This window comes from Leucopleurus acutus, assembly GCF_964270905.1.
Source record: "Leucopleurus acutus genome assembly, chromosome: 5".
In the NCBI taxonomy this organism is placed as follows: Eukaryota; Metazoa; Chordata; class Mammalia; order Artiodactyla; family Delphinidae; genus Leucopleurus; species Leucopleurus acutus.
In genome coordinates, this window is record NC_139147.1 from 92,202,142 (window position 1) to 92,225,636 (window position 23,495).

Sequence of the window (23,495 nt, forward strand, 5' to 3'; positions counted from 1 at the left end):
ACATGGCTCCCCACAGTCATGAGTTCAATTTTCTTGTAGACATAAATTCTGATTTGAATTGTGCCAAAAAGAATAGATAAGACTCCCAGAGTATCTTGACTTGTCCCACTTCCCATCTTCTACTAGGCTTGTAACCTAATTACCATTTGCATCTGATAAAATATACTTATTTTCTCAACTAAAATACGGGTTTAAAAGGCAGTAAAATGTGATAAAAAGAAATAAATATATGTCATGGCTGTAAAAAGGAAAAAATTTTTTTAAAAAGCAAAACTGATGGAGCTAGAAAATTACGTTAGAAAATATACTTATTTCAACTACAATTATCATTTTTCCATATAAACTATTTGTTTTAAAATATTAATTAAAGTATTAATCAAAAGACACTAGAACTTTTAAGTACTTCTTTAAAAATCATAAAACTACTCCCAAACAGGTGGTATGACTCTCCTTTACTTGTTCACATGACTTTTTTAGTGCGAATACTCATTAAGAAAGAAGATGCTAACTGGTAATTTATAGAATAGGTTTTATTCTTTGATTATGGTACTAGATTCAAAGTTCTAACTCTAGGTCACTTAAAGAAAAAAAAAACCCTCAGAGTAAAATATTAAACTGATGAATTATTTAAGTACTTTATGGTAAAAAAAATCACCTTTCCCTCCAATTCTAATGTACAGTTCAAAGGGAGATTCAAACCAAAAACTATTTAATTTTATTTTACTTATTTATTTTTAATTACTTAAAAAGGAACACACACAGAGCTCAACAGATGCTAGGCAATATTGTGTTTTGCATAGTAAAACTATTTTACAAACATACATTGAGTTGGAAATGACCTTAGAATTTATCCGATCCAATAGCCAAGTCCAATCCTCCTCCTGCTTCCCCCTTCCTCACCCCACACAATTTACTTCTTTGTCCAGCTTTAAAATACTTGAACCTGAATGGCTTTAGAAGGGGCACAGCCTCTTTCCCCACAGGCTCACTATTCCCTATTGTCTCACACCCAGCCACTCCATACACTTCATATATTATGTGTCTGACCTTCAAAGCTCAAGAATTTGCCACCCTTTCCTTGTTTAATCTAGCCCCTTCATTTCAAAACTGAGGGAAAACTCAGATGTGATTAAGTGATTCATCCAAGTTCCTCAGATGTGATTAAGTGATTCATCCAAGTTCCTAAAGTATGTTGGTGGTCATGCTGGGTCTACTCACATTTCCTAGCACTTGGTTCTGTGCTGTCTTGTAGCCTTTGCATCATCCGTGCCATGTAAAGTTTTATACATAGTAAGCCTGAACCAGCATTTAAACATTGATTGCAGCTAGTGCTTTATAGAAAAAAGTATTTCAATCATATACTGGCATCATCTACTCAAAATAGGAGTGTTTCCAGGAAGAACTATGAACTATCTTTAAAACATGTCTTTTAATTCTAATGCCTACATGGAAGTTCATAGTCTATGTGTGGCCATATATAGACAGATGTTCCAAAAGGTCATTGGACCTGTATAAACTTGGAATAAATAAGAAAAGCAAAACCTTGCTGTATCATGGCACAAACTGCATTGTTGTTATCATTTTAAAATAAAATAGTGGGTCAACTTAAACTTAAAAAAAAATAGAGAAAGAGAGACTAATTCGATTACTTACAATAAAATTACAATTGTATAAAAAGCAATTGATACCACAAAGGCAATGAAACTGTACCAATTTCAACAGTCACACAGAAATTAAATTTAGGTAATGCTTTCCAAAAAAAAACTGGGCTCAATTCCATGAAATAAAAGATGAACAGAAATTGGAATAATACGATTTTGCCACAGAATGATACTCACATTCTTCTCTTTTTTCAAAATTAACAGTTATTGGCACATTATAGAGGTATGCCAAATCACCTTATTAAAAGTTGATTCAACAGTAAAAGTCTTACATTCTAATGAAAGCAATTAGATCTTACTTCATTCGAATGATCCTAGTGCAACCAGAGGGTCTTTGCAGGTTACAGGACTCTGACAAGCTGAATCCAGGGCTCTTCATCCAGGTGCCTAACAGTCAAAGCTCATTTCCTGTTCATAAATCAAAATACAGAGGTGATCAATTTAAATTGGGAGAGTTATATTAGATAATTTATCAGCTGGCTCCTGAATTTTATTCTTTAGTTAATGCTTTTTAGAAGTTACATTATCATTTCTTTTTAGTGTAAGCAGCTTAAAATTCTTCATCCTTTTTTGGAAGTCAAGAATGTATAAAATGTAGACATTTTTTTAAAGCACAGTATTTTATTTCAAGGACAAATATATATACAAACACACTAATACTTTCCTCTCTTGATCTCATTTTCACGTGTGTACACCTTAATTTAGCTAGTTAATTTAACTTACCTTGTGCCATGCGCTACTAAACACTGTAAAAGATAAAGCAGAAGACACATAACTGGACACAGTGACTTGTTCTTTTTGGAAGAAAGGATTAACCAAAGGAAGAAATATATAGTAGAAAGAACACATCTAGGACTGAAAGCCTGGTTCTTCTGTTGAATATCTGTGTGACCTGGGTAATTTCTGTTATGCTTTAAATATCAATTTAAATGTAGGATGAAAAGAGGTAACTTGAACTATTGTGAGAATTGGAGACATTGTATATAATAACGTGCTTAGCATATTTCCTAACATGTACTAGTTCCTCAATAATTGATATTATGTAGTATTTTAGGACATTGGCAGTCCTTCCCTATTATTTTATATCTTCTAATGCCAAAATTGGTTATTCTACATTTTATATTTATGGACAGCGATATTAAGTAATAATGCCGAAATTATAGAACCACTTATTTTTTTACTTGCCCTCTTTAATTTTATATTTTTACCATAACATTGAGATATCTGAACGTTACGCTATGTTTTTATCTTCTTTTTAAAATTATTCACCCCCAGTAAGCTATTATTTTCTTCAATCAAGGTCAACTTGCAGCACTGCATAAGCTTGTGACTAGGGGAAAAAATCTTGCCCCTCCATTAGGTTAGTTTATTTTCTCTTTGCTCTCCTAATTATTTCCACCTCATTTGAAAATTTCAAATCTCCCTGAAGCTTTAAATAACAGGAAATAATGTGTCATAAAGTACTCAACTACCAAAATACAGAGTAAAATAATATTTCTGCATTTTTTCTTAAATTCCTTCTGCTTTCAGAGAAAAAGTACTTAAGGTATATCCCACAGATTCATACAATGTGGAAGCCCCATCCAACTCCCCTTTCTTTTCTCATAAATTTCAGAGCTTCTTGATAAGATAATATAAATCATTTAATGCAAAAATGATAAGCTTTCTGGACCCATCTATTATCAAATAAAGTCCTTGGTGCAAGATTAGTGACATACATCATCAGTACATACACATATACACACATACTCACACATACAGGTCAGAACATTTTAGAATATCTCATTTGTGGGGAATAAAAGGGTTGTCAAATGTGGAAGACTGAAGGTCACTACTCAATTCTCAACTTTTATTTAAAGGGACCTCATGGGCAAGGGTGTGCAAGAAATCAATCACTGTCTTAGGACCAATGTGGGCTTTGGCTATCCCTCGACATTGAAAAAGAAGAAGAAGCCATAATAAAAATGGTAGAGGCATGCTCACAAAAAGTCAAGCTACAAATCAAAGGAAATCCAAGTCACATGGAACTTTCCTTCTAACCCTCTGTCAGCATCTAACTAGATAAAATGGCATACTGCCATCTGCATCCTTGCATTTAATTAAAAATTAAACTGTATAGAATGGGTTAGATAGCTGAAAAGTCATGTGTCATCCTGCCTAAAATAATGCCTTCAGTCAATCCCCCTTGCTTTCTCTAGCCCCAAATTCAGTATTATGTTTACTATGAAATGAACTCTAGTCTCATCTACTGAAATGCATTATTCAAGATGTAATTTTCTCACATTCTTAGGGAAACTTGCCTGAATTAGTTCCTTGTGGACCTTTCAAATTTTACTTAAAGTCAGAATACTGGAATGAGAAGGAAGCTTGAAGATCCCCTCACTCAAGTACTCACACAAACACCTACCATCAGCTCCCACTAGACATTTTATTTGATAATAGACTCCATCCTGACCCTATATCCAATGTTTTGGGAATAAAATCTCAGAAATAAAAAGCCCCACTTATATATGGAGAATTTTTCTCTATATAGAGTCCTTTTTTTAATGGTATACATTTGTATCAGAAAGACAAAATGGTACAACTCTTTGGAAATTGTCTTTAGTTCTGAAGATGGCTTGATGAAAACATATTAATACACTAATTTTGGCATATAAACTATATATTTTTGACTATATAAAACAATATAAAAACAAATTAAAACAAATTAAAAACAAAAGAGCCACCCAACACACACTATTTTCCAATTAGCAAAGTTTCTGTGGAATTAATATAATATCCTTAACAACCATTCTTTTATATGGTTATCATTTTACTAGTTTATGGAGGATGGCTTTTCCTAAAACAGCTTTCTTCAAACTACTCTACTGATCAAGAACTAACAAAAATTCCCTGGCGTCAATCACATTAATTTCACTTTCAGTTTAACATCCATTGAAAGCTCACCATGAGCCAAGCATATACTCTTCAAATACTGTATATGAATTTGGGATTTTTAAATATCTTGAGCCACATCTGAGATTCTTGAAGGCAAGGACTATGCCTTGGTTAGCTGTGCACCCAGGACCTATCACTTTGCCAATATATAGAGTGTGCACAATAAGTGTTACTTAAATGGCATCTGTGACTCTCAACATTTCTAATCCTTTCCACATCACAGATCTCCTCACAGCCCATTGGAAGAATACACTGAGTATTCACTCCACATCTTTTCTCATGCTGACCTTCCTTTCTAAGACATTTACTTTGCTCTCTTTTGCCTAGTTTCTACTATTCTCCAAGATTCACCTATATCATGAAATCTATTCTAGTCTAGGCATTTAATGTCTCTCTAATATTTTTCAAGATTATACCACACTGAAATCTAATATTTTGAAGAAGAGTAGGAAAATCAGATTTATACTTTTTATATATCCCCCACAGCTCCTAGCTCAAAGTTTGGCACATAGTTGCTAACTAGTACAGAGGATACAGATGATTTGTGAGCTGGGAAAGATACAAGTCCCTTGTTAATGAATTAGATCAGGGATTGGCAAACTATAGGCCAGGAGCCAAATACATCCTGCTATCTGTTTTTATAAATAAAATTTTATTGGAACACAGCCATATGCATTCATCTATGCATTGTCTATGGCTGCTTTCCTGCTATAACAGCAGAACAGAGTAGTTGTGACAGAGACTGTCTGGCCCATAAGCCTATAATATTTATTATCTGGTCTGTCACAGAATAAGTGTGCCGATCAGTGTATTAGCTCAGTAGTTCTCCAGTGTGGGCCCAAGATCTGGGCCATTCACAGCCTTAAGTACTGTGGTTATACAACACTCTATAAGCCAGTTCTTAAAGGGTGGTCCCTGAACTGGCAGTACTGGCATCATCAGGGAACTTTCTAGAAGTGCAAAATCTCAGACCCCATCCCAGACTACAGATCAGAAACTCTGGAGATGGGGGCCAGTAATCTGTGCTTTTACTACCCCTTCAAGTGATTCGAATGCACACTAAAATTTGAGGACTACTAGATTAGATAAAGAAAGGAGCATTTATTAACACCTGGCCATAATGACGTGGCCTGGCTATGGCAGATCCTGTTTCTCCAGCTGCTACTAGTGTATACAGAGATTTTAAGTGATTAAAAGACATCAGTTAGGTTTCATCTGCCCTGAAATGAAACACTTTGGGTTTACTCTGAAAGAACACTAGGGAACAGGATTACCTTGATGTGGGAATTGCTACAGCACTTTCAGTAAATGCTAATACAGCCACCAGCTGTATATCCAAAGGAAAGACAATATACCAAGTGCCAAAGTATAAAATCTATCCCAAAATAGATTGAAATATCAAAGCAATATAGCAGATAAGCTCCAGGTTTTATAGGTCTGCCAGTCAAGACAAACCTTTGCACCGTGATTCTCAGCAGGGATACAGGAGAAGCGGACTACAGCTCAGTTTGAAACTCTGCTAATCAAGGATTTGTTCCAACATGCATATCCCCAGTGCTAAATCTCAAATGTGGCCAGATAGCACTTTCCATGATAGTGTGTGGTTAGAAATAAGAAATAATCACTACCAAGCCTTGTGGAAGGTAGTAACTAGCTAGCCTTCCCTCTGGAAAAAAAAAATATATAATTGTATTATATAATATATACAATTTTCATGAACTAATATTTGTTTAAATTTACAGTAAATCCCCCTTCTTCATTGTTTCTCTCTAAAATACAGATTAGCACCAGCAGCTATGGCTATGATATGACAGGGTTATAATCTATAAAAAATAATGGCAAAATATTGATGAGATAAGCATGATAAAGTTACTTTTTTCTGGAAAGACCTTGCCTCGGTGTATTATATTTAATGCTGAAAGCCCAGCAGCTATATCAGGAAACAAAAATAAAATTATTTAACCTATTGAAGAGTCTACATAGAGGTTAAAAGAAACATATGTCAATCAATAAAAATAAACTATTGATTGACAGCCTCTAGAAAGTTCACATTATTTCCTAGTCATAAAAAATCATTATGTTTCCATGCAACAGTATAACAATTATTCCTCTTTTGAAAAATGGCACATAGATGCTAAATGCCTAAAATCTGTGTAAACATTTTGTTCAATATCCATTTAAGAGTGTTTTTATTTTGACACATATCTATGGAAAATAGGAAAAGCATTCCAATCTTCTGTGTAATAGAAAATTGGGAAATATGAGCCTGGATTTCACACCTATGAATTTAGTAAATGATTGATGACAGTTCTGATGATCCATTAGAATTCTGATTCAAAGACTTAAATTCACATTTAAATCAAGGATTAACAAATACATGATTTGGTACCCTTATGTTTAACTCAGTCCAAATTCGGAAAAGAAGAATATACAATTTATCCCTCTATATAGGAACTACCAGCCCATGTAAAGACTAAAACTATGCTTCATTCAGAAAGAATTCACAGTGGGGAGACATAATACCTACCTAGAAGGACAGTGACTGGCAACCAGCATGAAACAAGGTGGTGGCAGAGTAGGTCACAGGAAGTAATTAGGAGTAATGCTCTAAAATTTTAAGGAGTGAAAAATTAGGCTAAATATTAGAAACCTTTCACAGAAAGTCCATTAGCCTCTAAAATCAACCTCCAGCTGAAGCTTCTTCAATTGTGTCATTTAAAAATTAGACAAGAGCCTGTTTTGCAAAAATACCATAGGGAATTATTCATAGGGAATGACTAGTAAGATGTATTAAATGAACTATTTTTTTTTCTTTTACTCTTAAGTTAGATCTTTTGCATATCTAACTGTCATGATTCCACACACATTAAAAAAGTAGTGAGAAGATGAAAATCCTCTGAAGGTTATTCTTACTATTATACCACATCAATTCATATTGTTGCTTTTTTTCCCCAAAACAAGAGGAAGATGGGATAAAAGAAATAATTAAGAGATAAAAACTACTCTTGAATAGTTCACTCAAAATACTAAATTCAAGGAAAAGGTCTCTTAAAAGATAGTACATTCATTCAAAAAATTTGCATAGTTAAAACCATATTTAATTACTAGCAAGATATAACACAGAGTTGGTAATCAATAAATACTAAATGAATAAGCGAACACCTCCCCCCTGGAGATTGTTTTTACTAGGGTTTATGTCTTTAAGATGTACGCTTATTAAAAATCAGTCAGTTCCTTTATAAGATTAATTAAGGAAATAAATGGTTATTTTCCCCCAAGTTAAAAGAAACCTGACCCTTCCTTTCCAGACCACTTGTCAGTAAATGGATGGTTTCTTAGCCTTAGGTCTCCAGGCTTTGTGCTGTATGTCAAGTTCTTGATCCAAGCAAGGTAGCCCAAAAAGTTATCAGTAAAACACTAGGCTACTTTGTCTTTCTGCATTTCATACTTACAATGCCATCATTCCTGCCAGCTATTCATAAATATAAATTCGTATCTGTGGCTTCAGAGATATTGCTGCGTGGTCAGTTAACCCAAAAAGATTACAGATGTAAGTTACAAGTCAATCTCTCTGTGTTTCAATTCCAGCTAAACCATGAACTCTGTGACCGTGGGCAAGTTACTTAACCTTTAGGTTTATTTCCCCACCTGTAAAGTGAGAAAATTATATTAGTGATATCATCTCATAAGGTTATATTAAGGATTAAAAATCAGATAATTCATGAAAAATGATTTCAAGTGCCCTGGAGAGAGACTATCTGGGTTCAAATCCTAGCCCTGATATTTATTAGCTGTTTGTACTGGTGCACCTTACTTAGCCTCACTGTGCTTTATAAGTGCATAGAAAAAGACCAGCTATTGTTATTTAAGTAGCTTTGATCTTCAGGATGCAGCAGTGAGTGGTGGCGAGAAGTGAGATCTTGATTCCCTTCCCAGAAATTAAACCTGGGTAGCCTGGATGAAAACCAGGAATCCTGGCCACCACACCCCCTGGCTCTTGCCACCAGTGAAAAATGCATTTCTCACAGAGGCAAAACTGTAAAAACAGGTACAAAATTTATTATTAGAGGCACAGTACAACAAGTGGGAGAGCACACAGAGAAACAGTTTGTTTAGTTAAGATAGAAGCAAGGCAGAGATACACACCCGGGAGTGAAAGGGTGTGGGTGTCCTCCCTAATGAGGAGTGCAGTAAAGAGACGATTAAGTCATTTATATAGGGCAGATCTTCCGGGTCTTTGTTTACCTTGGGCCAATTATCTGGTTTCTTTTTCCACAACTGACCAGCCCTAGGACCCTCACCAACATGCATGCACAACTTTTTCCAAGATGGATTTCAGCCCAGAGGCCTATAGGATGGCCTTAGCAGCACATATTACTGGGTGGTGCCCCCTCCATCCGTTTTGACCCCCAAGGAGACTTTCTGCACATGTGCAATGTTTCCCTTGCGCCAAGGATGGGAAGTGTGTGATCTATTGATCCTTTTATGGCACTCTGTCCCTACCATAAAAATGCCCAATGTCTGGTTATTTACCCTACTCCTGTTGCTGGTTTTTATATCAAGGTGCAGATCTCGAAATATAGACAGGAGTCTGGTCATAAATATGTAGTCTAGAGACCATTTGTCTCTTGCCTCAGGAAATGTAAACAGGGGGCTGGTAATGAATGTCCGGCCTGGAGCCCATCTTCTTCTCATCCCAGGAAGTGTGAACAGGAGGCCAGTTGTAAACGTCTAGCCTGGAACCCATTTATCTCCTGCCTCAGCTTTATTGGGATATAATTTATACATCTAATGTGTGTAATTCTGTGATTTTTAGTAAATTTATACAATAAGTTAACCATCACCATAACCCAGTTTTAGAATACTTGTTTACCCCCCACCAAAATTTTCCTTATGCCCATTTGTATTTAATCCCCACTTCCAATCCCAGCCTCAGGCAACTACTGATTGGCTTTTTGTCTCTATGGATTGTGATACTGTAATCATACAACATGTGGCCTTTGTTTTCTGGGTGTCTTTTACTTAACATAATAGTTTTAAGGTTCATCATAGTATGTGTCAGTACTCTATTCCTTTTTATTGCCAAATAATATTCCACTGTATAGATGTACCTGCTATTACAGATAGATAGATGATAGATAGATAGATAGATAGCTATAGATACAGACAGATATAGATATCTCATCATCATCCTGTAATAATGAAAGATCTAAAGATTATTTCCTCTTTCCCTGCCAGGCTGGTCTCTAAGATTATGTTTGATTTTAGGACAATCTTTCACTGTTAGACAAATAGGAGTCTTTGGGGTTTCATCTGTTTCCCTGTCAATTAAGATCATGACTAGACTAGTGAAAATAAACTGAGTACATTTCCAGACTGTCAATATATTTCATGATGTATATCTTTTTTTTTTGCTATTCCTTCCAACTATCACTGCTATTTCAAATGTGTGACTAACCATTCCCTTTAAAGGCCTGTGACAAGTCATTATTCCCTGTTGTTTCTCGTGGCTCCTTGGAACCAATATATATGTGAATAATAATGAAAGCAAGTATTCTGGGAAGAGGGGGATAGCAGGGATTCTAGGACCTGAAAAACAGTGAGTATGGATGATCATCTACGCTGAGTATGTAGAGAGTAAAGAGCCAATGATGGGACTCTAAGGAACTTCAAATTTTAAAAGATGATAAGAGGAAGATCCATGAGGGAGGCATGTAAAAAAAATGGGAATAATATCAGAAGAAACTAGGGTCACAGGTGCAAAGGAATGAAGAGTCTCAACAATATGCAAAGGTTTATACCACACAGAAGTCAAGTAAGATCAGCACTTGGATCACCTCCAACTATCTCCAAGGCAGGAGTATGCTTGAGACCATCTGAGGCAGGTGATGTAAATGAATGAAGTATCTGGACATAAAGCATTAAAGAGTTACAAGGATTGTGGGGTGGTGGGGAGCAGCAACATTTACTCAGCTCCCACAGATTGTTGCCATGTGAGGTAATAAGCCCAGGAATGTCAGGTCTTCTTCAAGTATGCCCAAAATAAATGTGGGGAATGTCTCAAGTTTTAAATGTTTTTCACAAACAAATTTTTAAAAACACACTGTGTATAAAAATAATCATACAACATGACCAAGTGGAAGTTATTTCAGATACACAAGGCTGGTTCAACATTTAAAAACCAGTCAATGCAATCCATCACATCAACAGTCTAGGAAGAAAAATTACATGATCATATCAATAGATACAGAAAAAGTATTCAACAAAATTCAACACTTATTCATGATAAATCTCTCAGCAAACTAAAAATAGATGGGAACCTCTTCAATTTGATAAAGAACATCTAAAAAATCCTACAGCTAACATTATACTTAATGGTGAGAAACTAGATGCTTTCCTCCTATGATTAAGATCAAGACAAGGGGCTTCCCTGGTGGCACAGTGGCTGAGAGTCCACCTGCTGATGCAGAGGACACGGGTTCGTGCCCCGGTCCGGGAAGATCCCACATGCAGCAGAGCGGCTGGGCCCGTGAGACATGGCCGCTGAACCTGCGCGTCCGGAGCCTGTGCTCCACAATGGGAGAGGCCACAACAGTGAGAGGCCCGCATACCACAAAAAGAAAAAAAAAAAAAGAACAAGACAAGGATGTCCCCTCTTACTACTCCTTTTCAACATCATACTGGAAGTCCTAGATAATACAATGAGAAAGGAAAAGAACAGGTATAACAAGTATAACACAGATGATATGATTGTCTATGTAGAAAATCTGAAAAAAATCAACCAAAAACTCCTGGAACTAATAAGCAACTACAGAAAATTTGATATACAAGGTGAACATAGAAAAGTCAATTGCTTTCCTATATACCAGCAATGAACATGAGGAATTTGGAATTAACACAATACTATTTACATTAGTACCCCCCCAAAATTAAAGATTTATGTATAAATTTAACAAAACATATACAAGATCTATATTAGGACAACTATAGTACTCCGATGAGCAAAATCCAAGAACTAAATAAATAGAGATATTCCATGTTCATGGATAGGAGATTTAATATTGTCAAAATGTCAGTTCTTTCCAACTTGATCTATAGATTTAGTGCAATCCTAATCAAAATTCCAGCAAGTTATTGTATGGATATAGACAAATTGATTCTAAAGTTCATATGGAAAGGCAAAAGATAGAGAAAAACCAACATAATATTAAAGAAGAACAAAGTCTGAGGACTGATGCTACCTGACTTCAAGACTTACAATAAAAGTATAGTAATTAAGACTGTGTTTTTGGTGAAAGAACAGACAAATAGATCAATAGAACAAAATAAAGAGCCCAGAAATAGATTCACACAAACATAGTCAACTGATCTTTGACAAAGTAGCAGAGGCAATTCAATTGAGAAATGATAGCCTTTTTGAAAATAGTGTTGGGACAATCAGTCACGTGAAAAAAAAAGAATCTAGATGCAAAATTTACAACCTTCACAAAAATTAACTCAAACAAATCGTAGACCTAAATATAAAATGCAAAACTATAAAACTCCTAGAACATAACACAGGAGAAAATCTAGATGACCTTGGGTTTGGCAGTGACTTTTAGATACAACACTAAAAGCATGGTCCATGAAAGAAGATTCAATAAGTTGGACTTCATTGAATTAAAAATCTTCTACTTCGCAAAAGTCACTGTCAAGAGAATGAAAAGACAGCCACATAAAGGTCTGTTATCCAAAATATACAAAGAATCCTTAAAACTCCATAATAAGAAAATGAATGGCCCAACTAAAAAACTGGGCAAAAGATCTGAACAGACACCCCCCCCCATAGAAGTTTTACAAGTGGTAATAAGCATAGGAAAAGATGTGCAACATCATATGTCATTAGGGGATTGCAAATTAAAACAACAATGAGATACCACTACACACCTATTAGAATGACTAAAATCTAAAACACCAACAATACTAATGAAGATGTGGAGCAACGGGAATTTTCATTAATTGTTGGTTGGAATGCAAAATGGTACAGCCACTTTGGAAGAAGTTTGGCAGTTTCTTACAAAACTAAACACACTCTTACCATATGACCCAACAATTGTGCTCTTTGGTATTTACTCAAATGAGTTGAAAACTTATGTTCACACAAAGACCTGCACACAGATATTCATAGCAGCTTTATTCATAAGTGTTAAAACTTGGAAGCAACTAAGATGTCCTTCAATAGATGAATAGACAAATAAACAGTGGTATATCCAGACAATAGGATATCATTAAGTACTGAAAAGAAATAGAGTATAAAGACACAACAATATATGATAAATTATGCATACTACCAAGTAAAAGAAGACAATCTGAAAGCTACATATTGTATGATTCCAACTATATGACATTCTGCAAAATGCAAAACCATGGAAAAAGTAAAAAGATCAATGATTGTCAGATTTAGGGGGAAGTAAGGATGAACAGCTGGAACTCAGGATTTTTGAGCAGGGAAACTATTTTGTAAGATATATAATTGTGGATACATGACTTCATATCTTTGTCAAATCCACAGAACAACACAAAAGTGTGAAGCCTAATGCAAACTGTTGATAGTGATGTATCAATGTTGGTTCATCAATTGTAACAAATGTACTATACTGGTACTTGTGGGATGTTGATGTTGGGAGGGGACATGCATCATCCTTGTGGTGAAAGGACACATGAGAACTCTCTGTACTTTCTGTTCACATTTGCTGTGAACCTAAAACTGCTATAAATATAAAGTTTATTAATTTTAAAAATAACTGAATAAAATTAAAACAAACACACATATAGTGTGAGCCAAACATGTCACTAGACTGGATTACAATTTGTTTAAGGACTGTAGTAGCACATATGATCCAAGACTTGGGATACAATTAATAATATGTATAAAACATATTCATACAGAAATAATGAGTAAAGAATAAGGGTAAGGTAATTATTACATCATCCTCTATTTCTGGGACTTGAAAGAAATCCTAAGTACTAACAAGTCAATGGGTAATGATTTCCACATTCTTAATGAAAAGTGATTCTTTTAGAAAGCAGAATCTAGGCTTCTACAACTTCATACATAACTGAAAAGTAAAAATATTCAAAAAATTTTATAATCAAAGTATGAGAAAAGGAGGAAAGAACCTTCTTTCTACTCAAATCCACCATGCAAGCATATATTTAGATAAAAATTAAATATAACACCTAGAATGAGGCCATAACAATATTCAAATAAAATTAAGATAAGTTTCTGAAGAGTATGGACTTTCTTTCATTTACTGATTTATCCCTAGAATCTAAAACAGTACCTAGGACAGGAAAAAAATACTAAATAAATATTCAGTTAATAAACATATGAATTATATATTCACTTTAGAAAAAAATCATTCTGCCTGTATTGAGGACCAGAAAGGAGCCAGCATGGAGATTAGAGGAACTTGTTAGCAGCCTATTGCAACTGTTCAGCCATAAAATAATGAGGGTGTGGAAAAAAGCAATAGCAGTGGAAATGACTGAATGCAACCAGAAAGAGCATAAACAAAGCCACACTTATAACAGTGAGAATCAGCCACTGAGAGCACCAAAAACTGAAGGGCTGGAAGAGAAGAAGAGCCCAGGAAAGATACTGAGAGAGAATATCTCGTGATGAAGGAAAGGAATCACAAGACAACAATGTCACAGAAGCTCAGAGAGAACATATTTAAGAGACAGAAAAATAGTAACAGGTTCACGAAGAGGCCCAGTACTATGGGCAGGTCTGGAATTAGGGGTGAGGTGAGTGAAGCACTCACTGTGGGCAAAAAAGTTTAAGGGGCATCAAAAAACTCCGTGATGAAGATAAATAATATTTAAATGCATTACTTTAAAATTAAAAATTAATGCAAAAGAATCCACGGTGAGCAAAATATTAAAATTTTGAAAAAAGACAGGTCATTGTTCGTTTGTGTTATTACCCTGCGTTACTGTACATGCTGACGGTCTGTAGTTCTTGGACCTGCAAAGCCTTTGCTTTCCCACTGGGTAGGTTTATGGGGTTGACAATGGTCTGCCAATAGATTAGGCAGGATGGAGTTTTATATATAGGAGTGTTTTTTGATTGTAGAGCTATTATTAAATTTTTCCACTTGGTTCAATACCTGGGAGGGTATTTTAATAAGGGGATTTTAGGGACACGCCTTTTTCCTTTACCAAAATGACTTAGCACAGCACTGACTGAGACTTGGAAAACTTCCTTTGGGTTTAGCAATTAAAAGTCATTGGTGACTTCGTGGGAGTAGTTTCAGTGTGGTAGGGAACAGAAAGGCCAGATTGTGGTTGATTAAAGAGAGAATAGGCTGAGGGCAAAGGGCTAGAGACAGAGATGTTTGAGGATAAAGGGTAAATAATCCATGAGGCAATACAACTACTACACTGTTCTTTTCTTCAAACAGATCCACTCAAATCTGTTTGCAGGGAGGCAAAAATGCAGTTTTAAAAAAAAAGGAAAACACTGGTCATTCCTAGCGTACTGCTTTAGAAACAACGATCTTCATTGATGGCATTACATTGATTATTTATGCCTGAGGCTCTGTGCTAACCAACCAGTATCACCATGGTTTCAATCAGAACATTTCTGAAATGTTCCCAACAACACGTATGTTGACATATCTTTCTACTACACATACCATATACTAGGAATCATCTCTACAAAGAATGATTCTCTTGAAAACTGGATGATTGTTACTAAGCAACAACCAAAAAATGCAATTTTGCAATATCATTTAGATTTAGTTTGAAACACAGTACATCTGCACTTGTTAACCTTTTAGATTCACAGATATCTCATAGGAGAAGTTCCAAATTGGATTATAAATGTAATCTCAGGTACAAAATGATCCTTAAAACTTAATTATGTCTTTACCGTTAGAATTTTCCCATATGAGTATGCAAATGCAGGCATATTCATGATGCCCCACTGAAAACCATCTCAATGTCAATGAAGGTAAAGGAGTACTAAGTAAATAAAAGGGGAAGGTTTCTAATTAAAACAGAATTAAACACTTCAAGCAGAAAACCATGTTTTTAATTGTTTTGTGGGACTAATCTCAAAAGGCTAAAGTCTGATGAATTAGGTTATAGTTTTGTCAAGCCCAAAGCTTCCTTCTAAGACATACTTTTACTGGTGGTTAAATGAGAAAAGTAGAGAAGATACTTCCTACTATGAGAAGTGAAACTGGAAGAGTACTTAGAAGGGACATGTCTAAACAGATAAAATTGAAAAAATGTGTTCCTCAGGAGAAAAAAAATAAGTTAGTAAATGTGTTTCTCTTCAAATATTGGAGAGTAGTGCTTCTCAACATATATTAAAATTACTTCCAAGAATCAACTCTAAGTTTTGTGAAAAGTCAGATTCTGGGCCTGTCAGAATGAGAATCAGAACAGGTGGGCCCCAGAATCTGCATTTTTAATAAACTTCCCCAAGTGATTCTCAAGGGTGACAAATTTTAAGAAGCACTGAAGATGATATAGTATGTATGCTATCATTTATAGAATATGCTCTACCATTTCTATATAATGAATTTCATAGTGGAAATTTAGTGCAAAATAGGTCTACCATTCCATCAATAACATCACATAAATGTTGTGGAAACTAATTATAACAAAGTTAGCACATTAGATCCATGAAGATGACAAATGAAATCTCATCAACAGGTATTTGTGGAATGTTTATAATAAATGCAACAAATAAACCCAATTTATAAAAGAATACTCCCTATCCCTAGGAAGCTTGCATTATCTGCATTAAATATGATTTTTTTCTCAGTCTCTTTCTAATAGTTCAGAACGCAAATGTTTTCACCTTTCATTTGCATATTCCTAAAATAGTAATATTCTCCTAAAAAAGTACAACAGATTTAAATATGAACATGGAATTACCATATTAGTGTTTCAATATTTGTTTACTGAAATATTCAAAAGGGCTTACAGAGACTGTAGAGATTATCTCAGAATTACGTAATTGCTTATCATATGGTCTATTTCGAAATATAAATCACATAAGCTATAGTCACCATATAGCATATCTTTAAAAATGCACTCACCTATGACCACACTGTGACAAATACAACCTTGCCCTGCAGCTAGGAGGGAAGTGAATTTCCAAAAGGTTAATTCTTAATTAATAGTTCTTAATTAAAACTTTATATCTCATTTCTTTTATTTGAGCAAGACTTTCATATTTTAGTTTAATATGTGATATGTCATACTCCCTAAGAATCAGCCTTAGAATCACAAGGTACACAGCCAGTTTCAGAGAAGCAAAAGGGCCTGGGAAAAGAAATCGTCATGGGGAAATCATCATCTTCAAATAGGATTTCCATTGTTTTAAAGGAATTTCTTCTAACACTCAAAAAACTTATGAACAAACATGTATAAATTTGCTTAAAGACCTCATCAAAGGATTGCACCTTTAAGCAATGGGCGTGCACACCAAGAGCTGCCAGATTGACTCTGATAAAAACAAATATTTTTCCAACTGTTCATTTACCATCAATCCTAAAAATCTCCGTTATAGTTTGTTATGCATCACCAGAATGTTCCTCTTCCCTTTAGTATTTTCTGATTTGTTGGGCCACAGAAACATCTATTGTGTTCAGGGCCTTATTTTCAAAGGATAAAATAGTAACATCAATAATAACAGTGACCATTTATTAAATACCAAGTAGGAGTTAGGTGTTAGGAACTTGACACAAACCATAACTAATCCTCAAATATTCTTTATGCCAATCCATGCAGTATTTTTCATCATCCCAGTTTTATAGATTAGGAAAGAGGCTCAGAAATATAAATTCACTTAACCAAAGTTGCCCAATTATTAGGAAGCAAAATTTCAAATATGATGCTCATTCAACCTCCCTCAGTCTACAAGATAAAATTAGAAGAGTAAGTCAGTCTCTCTTCCTCTTTCTCCAGCTGACTCTTTCTCTGGCTATCATATGGAATTGACTTTGCATCTTCTTTTCCATGCAAAGAGTATTAAATGTATGTGTATGTTGAGTAAAGAAAAAATTCTTCTTATTTAGAAAGACTTTTCAACAAGGCATGGGTTTTTCACAGAACACACATATAAATTAATGAGGTTAAAAGAAGATATCTATTAGCCAGCTAACCCAGTCAACTTTGTAGAGTGTCACAGATGACCCCAGGCCAAGGACCCTTCCACTTGATTTACTGAATTAGTATTTGTTGCTCTTTGACTTTTTTAAAGCAAATTAATTATATGCCTTTTAAAAAATTAAAGCCAAAAGTAACCACTTTTAACTACCTTTAGTTGCATTATATTTACACATGCCAACTGATTCTATTAATAACTTCTGTTAGAATGTAACTAAACTGTTAGAAAAGACATTTGTCAATAAATAAAAATTTCTATTTCCACTTTATCTTGTTAATCACTCTTTAAGCAAAATCTAGAAGAGTTTAAGTTTGAGAATATTTTTGAAAAATGAGAGTTCCTTGGAACGAAGGGGACGGAAATGATACAATGAATATTAGCAATATACTGGGCCCATCAGGAAATGTTAAGGATTCCTCAAACTAAGCCATATCATCATGACCCCAAAGAGAAAGAACACAAATGTGAGTTAGGGTCCATGGCTTTCCTGGGACAACATGGGATTCAGCATTTTTGTCTTTCTGGAGGATGTGACTGGAATGAGGTTTGGAGCAGATATTTTTATAGGTGGAAAATGGGAGGGAGCTCTAGATAATAAAAGAAGGAGAAAAGTATAGGGAAGCTGTCCACCATAGGCCTCTTGTGCTCCTACTGTCTTGCTAAGCTGATGGCCTTGGCTGGTCTTATACTCAGGCCACATTTCAGGATTGATTATGAAACTGGAATTCTGAGAAGTGAGGTAAGATCACAGGAAGCATCAGATAGTTCTGAGATGCACCTGGTCTCTCTGTGGTCAGTCTTGCTTACTGATTGCTATAAAAACAGTTGGTCCCCCCAAGCTCAGGTTTCTTCGTTGGTAGTGTTCTCACTACTCAGGACAGATCCAGCTGGCATTCTACATGATCCTGTGCTATTCTGAGAGCTAGCACAATTACATATACTTCTGCTTCTCCTGTGAGTAACCCCAGGAGTCTTGTGTCCTCTGTCAGCATACATGGAACTGTAGTAGGCCCTTTAGTTGTTTCAGTGGAAATTCTGTGGTTTTTATCTCTCCTCCACCCCATCAACCTTATTTTATCCAGACACAGAGGTTATTCTATTAAGGAAAGAGAAATGCCAACAAGGAGCCTTATCTTCCTTTTAGGCCAGTTTCCATGCAAAATTATAGAATTTAGTGTCTTTGCCCCCCATGCTCTTACCTTGCTGCCTCACAATTTTCATCTCACTGGCAATAAACACTGAATTTTCAAGAGGAGCCCTGTTCATTAACAGAGATTTTAAGTATTCTCTCTCATCTGTTTATTTGATAAAGGAAAACATTTAGTAGAATAATGCCATATTCCAAATGCTTTGGCTTAAAAAAAAGTGTATTTTTATCACCTCCTAAAAACCCTTTGACAGAATATTCCACAGAGTTCTTCTTATTAACTATACTAACTATACTTTATTACAATTCAGATCTGAAGTTACAGCCTGTTTTACATAAATATTATTGGATTCATAATTATTAGCATAGTATGTTAATATAGGGCACACCTCTTTATTATTTAAAAAACTATCAAGAAATTAAAAGAAAACGAATTTAAAATGATATACTACCCCTTCCCCCGCCACCCCACATCTCCCTCTCTCTCTCTCCATCGCCCCCGCACTCTCACTCTCTCTTTCTCATTCTGGTTAAATATTTAATAATCATTTAAATTCAACAACAGTCTGCTTAAGTTGAAAATATTGAAGTTAGTCATGTAAAAAATCATTTTAAAGTCAAGCACCAGACACACACATTTTGTGCACTTCATTTCATTTTACAGTCTCTAAGAACTATTATAATTTTTAATAAACTTGTATCTGGGATTTGAAGCCAAATACTTACATTCAAAAGGCAAGAATTTATTAACCAAAAGACACCCAAAGTGGTACTAAAATGTATTCCCCAGTGATACGTTTTAAATGGGTTGTAAAAACTGAATTTTATTAATCTAGTCACAATTAAAGAACAACAGCTGTCCCATCTGTATTCCTAACGCCCACTTTGTACTGATGATGATTTTTTTCATTTACAACATTGCTGATAAACAAACATGGTTGAGTTCTAAAACCTTAGTTCCATTACTTTAATTGCAAAATGTTTTATTTTGTCTGAAGCTTTAAAATATAGGGTGTTACATGAGTTTAAATTAACAATATTCTACATTAAAGCAAAATACTTTGTCATCTATTTGTATCTTTATCCTTATTTATATCCACATCTGTATACCTACATGTATATGTACACGTAGTATTTCTACTTACATCTACATATGTAACTTTCATATATAATGTATATGACTCATTTATCTTGGATTACTTCTCATTATGCAAAATAAATTAGTTCTAACTTTTGTCGCTAAGAAATGTTTTATTAATAGCCATGTCAGTGTCTTCCTTTTAAAATTCATAAATATATTTAAATCTACTTTTTAAAAAAGATAAACAAATACAATTTCTTTAAAAAAAACATAAATTACATTTTAAATGGTACTTTAATGAAAGTTTCCATTAAAATGGATCCTCTGGAATCTTTTATTTAAACTAAAATGAAAAGTGCTTTGTCTTTCATAAAGCAAATTATTTCTGGATATTTTTAATAAGATTACTGTCAAATTCAGTCAGCTTTCCTGACAGAATGTATTAGCACACCACGTCACTGTGTATACGTAATATTGCTTCAAACATCTCAAATTCAGGAGGATATTGTCACTTTTCTCTCATTTTCTCTCTCAACTAAATTTAGGGTTAAAGTTAAAAGTGAAAAAATAATCAAAAGATTTAAGAAGCAGTCAAGATATATAATGATAACAGCTTCAAGCTAATATTACGAGAGAGACCTGGGTTATATCTTGTTGAGAAGGTTTTTGTTTGTCTCTTCACCTCCTTGGTTGCTAATTGTTTCATTTATAAAATATAGGAAACATAAGGACTCATGAATATGTAGCATATAGGCATTAAAGTTATATACATTTTTGGAAATCAAGAAAATCAACCACTTTTAAAATCACAATATTAATAAACTCATTGCTTAAAGAAAAAGAAAACTTGCATAGGATCATTTGTAAACAGAATATATGCATTTTGACCTTTGTATTTCTAATATAAAAAGTATAAAGAGAAAGAGGATTTTTCAAGAGAAAATTGATGCATGCCATAGCCTATTAATATTACTTAGTGTCACTGGTATGAGAAGTAGTAGAAGTGTTAATTTCTAAAATAACCTATTTTTAAATATGTGTTTTAACATTTTTATAGAGCTGTTTTTAAAAATGAATTGCATTCTGTTACATTAAATGGAGTATGCTGAATATAAGCTACCTTTATGATTCAAGTCATATTCTCGTGGGACACTCTGTATAGTTATAACGTCAGAGACTTCTCAGGTATACATGTTTTTTTTTAATACACATAATGGCTTCAAGAACAACTACAAGGAGAGATTTTTTTTTTAAGGGAAGGAAGAAAAAAAGAAAGGAAAGAAGGAAAGGAGGGAGGGAGGGAGGGAGGAAAGAAGGAAGAAAACATTTTTTCTTTTTGTTCCTGTCACTTCTTCCTGCTCTGCTCTTACTGGATCTTACTGCTATAATCTGCTGACTTATTTAAATACTATAGCCTAAATGAACATCACTTAGTTTCTTCTGCTCTATTTGTGTTGACTGCAGGATCTTGCAAGTCCTGTGATTGAAAGACAACTGCTTTTCCATGGGCTTTGGGAAGAGACAACCTGGATTTAGACAGGGCATCTGATCTGAATTCTGAAATTCACCATCCTGGGAACCTTAGTTAGGTTGCTTAACCTCTCTGGACCTCAGTTTCTTTATCTTGTTAAGCAGGGATTATAATATCAGTCTCCCAGGGCAAAAACTGAACATTCAATAAAGTCAGGTCCTTTTTCTCTATTATTCAGAAGATGGTTTCTTATCCTAGGTCTGCTTTTAAGTAGTCTGTTAGCATTATTTCACCTCTCTGATTCTCAGATTCTAGGTCAATAAAATAATAAGGGTATGGACTCTTTGGATCTAACTTTCTATGATTTTATTTTGAATTGCACAAAGCAGGGCCTTATAACTTCTTATTTTGGTTACTAAATAACCTCAAAGAAATTAATGGCAGAATAATCTTGAATCAGGATTAATAATATAAACCACTAAAATTAAACAATTCTAAACATTTAAACAGTATGTGATCTTAAACCCAGATAAGCGATGGGATTGATAACACCCCCGCAGCAGAACTCTTCACTGCAAAATTTTTCAATGACATATAGCTAAAGAAGGAGATTTCTTGTAAAAAAGTATTTTTTAAATTGAATTGTATGCATATCAGTGGACCTGGAGAAAAAAAATACTCTAAAATTTCTAAATTTCTAAAGAAATGCTTTAAAGCATCATTTCTTATTATACTTTTAATACTCCATAAGGAAGTCATGAGCATTTGGAACCAGCTGGAAGGAGCAGTTCCTAATGACACATGAAATATAGATCCTGAAATTGTAATTACTGTATTCAGAATATATTTCAGAATTGTAGAAAAAAAATCTCAGTCACCTTTTATCATGGGTCTCTGGAAAGGACACATTTGTCCTACTAAACAGAAAGATTAAATGGTTGATCTTTTTCCAGCCTTCTCCTAATTAAGATAGGTTTTCTTACAAAGGGACAGCATTTTAAAATTGTGTATATTGTTAGTTGTGTACGAAAAGACTGGTGCGTCATTTCTCCCTGCTTCTAGCTTGCAGTTCACAGCATTATTTTCACACTCCAGCAGACTAACCGAAAGTCTCTGGTGCATCAAAACCAATATCAACCTTCGTGAATTAATTACTTCCTTCAATCTCGGCTTTATAATGAGTCTCTCTGGGAACTGGCACAATTAAAAAAAAAATTGAGTCACCAGTAAGATGGGGGAAGATGTTGCTCTAAGGCCTGTTCTCTTTCCTCCCTCTTCTACCATTAAACTTTTCAGATTAGTACTCAGAAAGTAAAATTTCACTTCTAAGGATGATCTCTATTTTAAACAGTCTAGGTTCTCAGACCACTGAGGAAGAAAAGTCATTTTCAACTCCCATATTACAAAACCGAATGTACCATGCTGTTCTCTGTTTTTACATGAAACAAGGTCTTTAAAAAAAAAAATTCTAAAATCTCACACTCATTTTCTTTATTTGTAGTTTGGAATAGTAATATGTCACAAATATATATAAAGCTACCAGCATTTCTTCTTCAACAATTCAGAGACAGAGCTGTCTTGTGGAGCTAGGTTTTCAATAACATTTTTATTCTGTTCTTCAATAATACATTATGAACACAGTGATTCTCAAATCTAGCTACACATTAGAATAATCCCTGGAGATTTCATATATATATATATATATATATATATATATATATATATACATATACATACAAAATAAAATAAAAATCTTATATTTAACATAAATAAGATATAAGACATATATCTATCTTCAGGCTATGTTCTTAGAGATTTTGATTACGTAGACCTGGGCCAGGAATTTATTTTTCTTATTAGATGAACACCGGCCTGGTGTCGGTTTTTTTTTCTTCATCACCAAGGTGGAGAATCACTATATTAATATAATACCCATTATTAAGATGCAATGAAAAATATTTGCACCTATATTGTGGTTTAGTTTCTATATGTTAATATTATATTTTCTAGAAATATAACACAAATATGGA

At 34.3% G+C, this 23,495-nt stretch overlaps 1 protein-coding gene across 1 annotated transcript in view; it reads right to left on the reverse strand.

Moving 5' to 3' along the window:
- NAALADL2 (N-acetylated alpha-linked acidic dipeptidase like 2) overlaps nt 1-23,495 on the reverse strand; it is a 1,451,411-nt gene that overhangs the window by 1,171,923 nt on the left and 255,993 nt on the right. The window contains exons 4-5 of the mRNA XM_082839043.1: nt 7,126-7,205; nt 1,961-2,069 (exon numbers count right to left, since the gene is read on the reverse strand). The gene's annotated coding sequence lies outside the window, so the exon portion shown is untranslated. The remainder of the gene's footprint in view (nt 1-1,960; nt 2,070-7,125; nt 7,206-23,495) is intronic.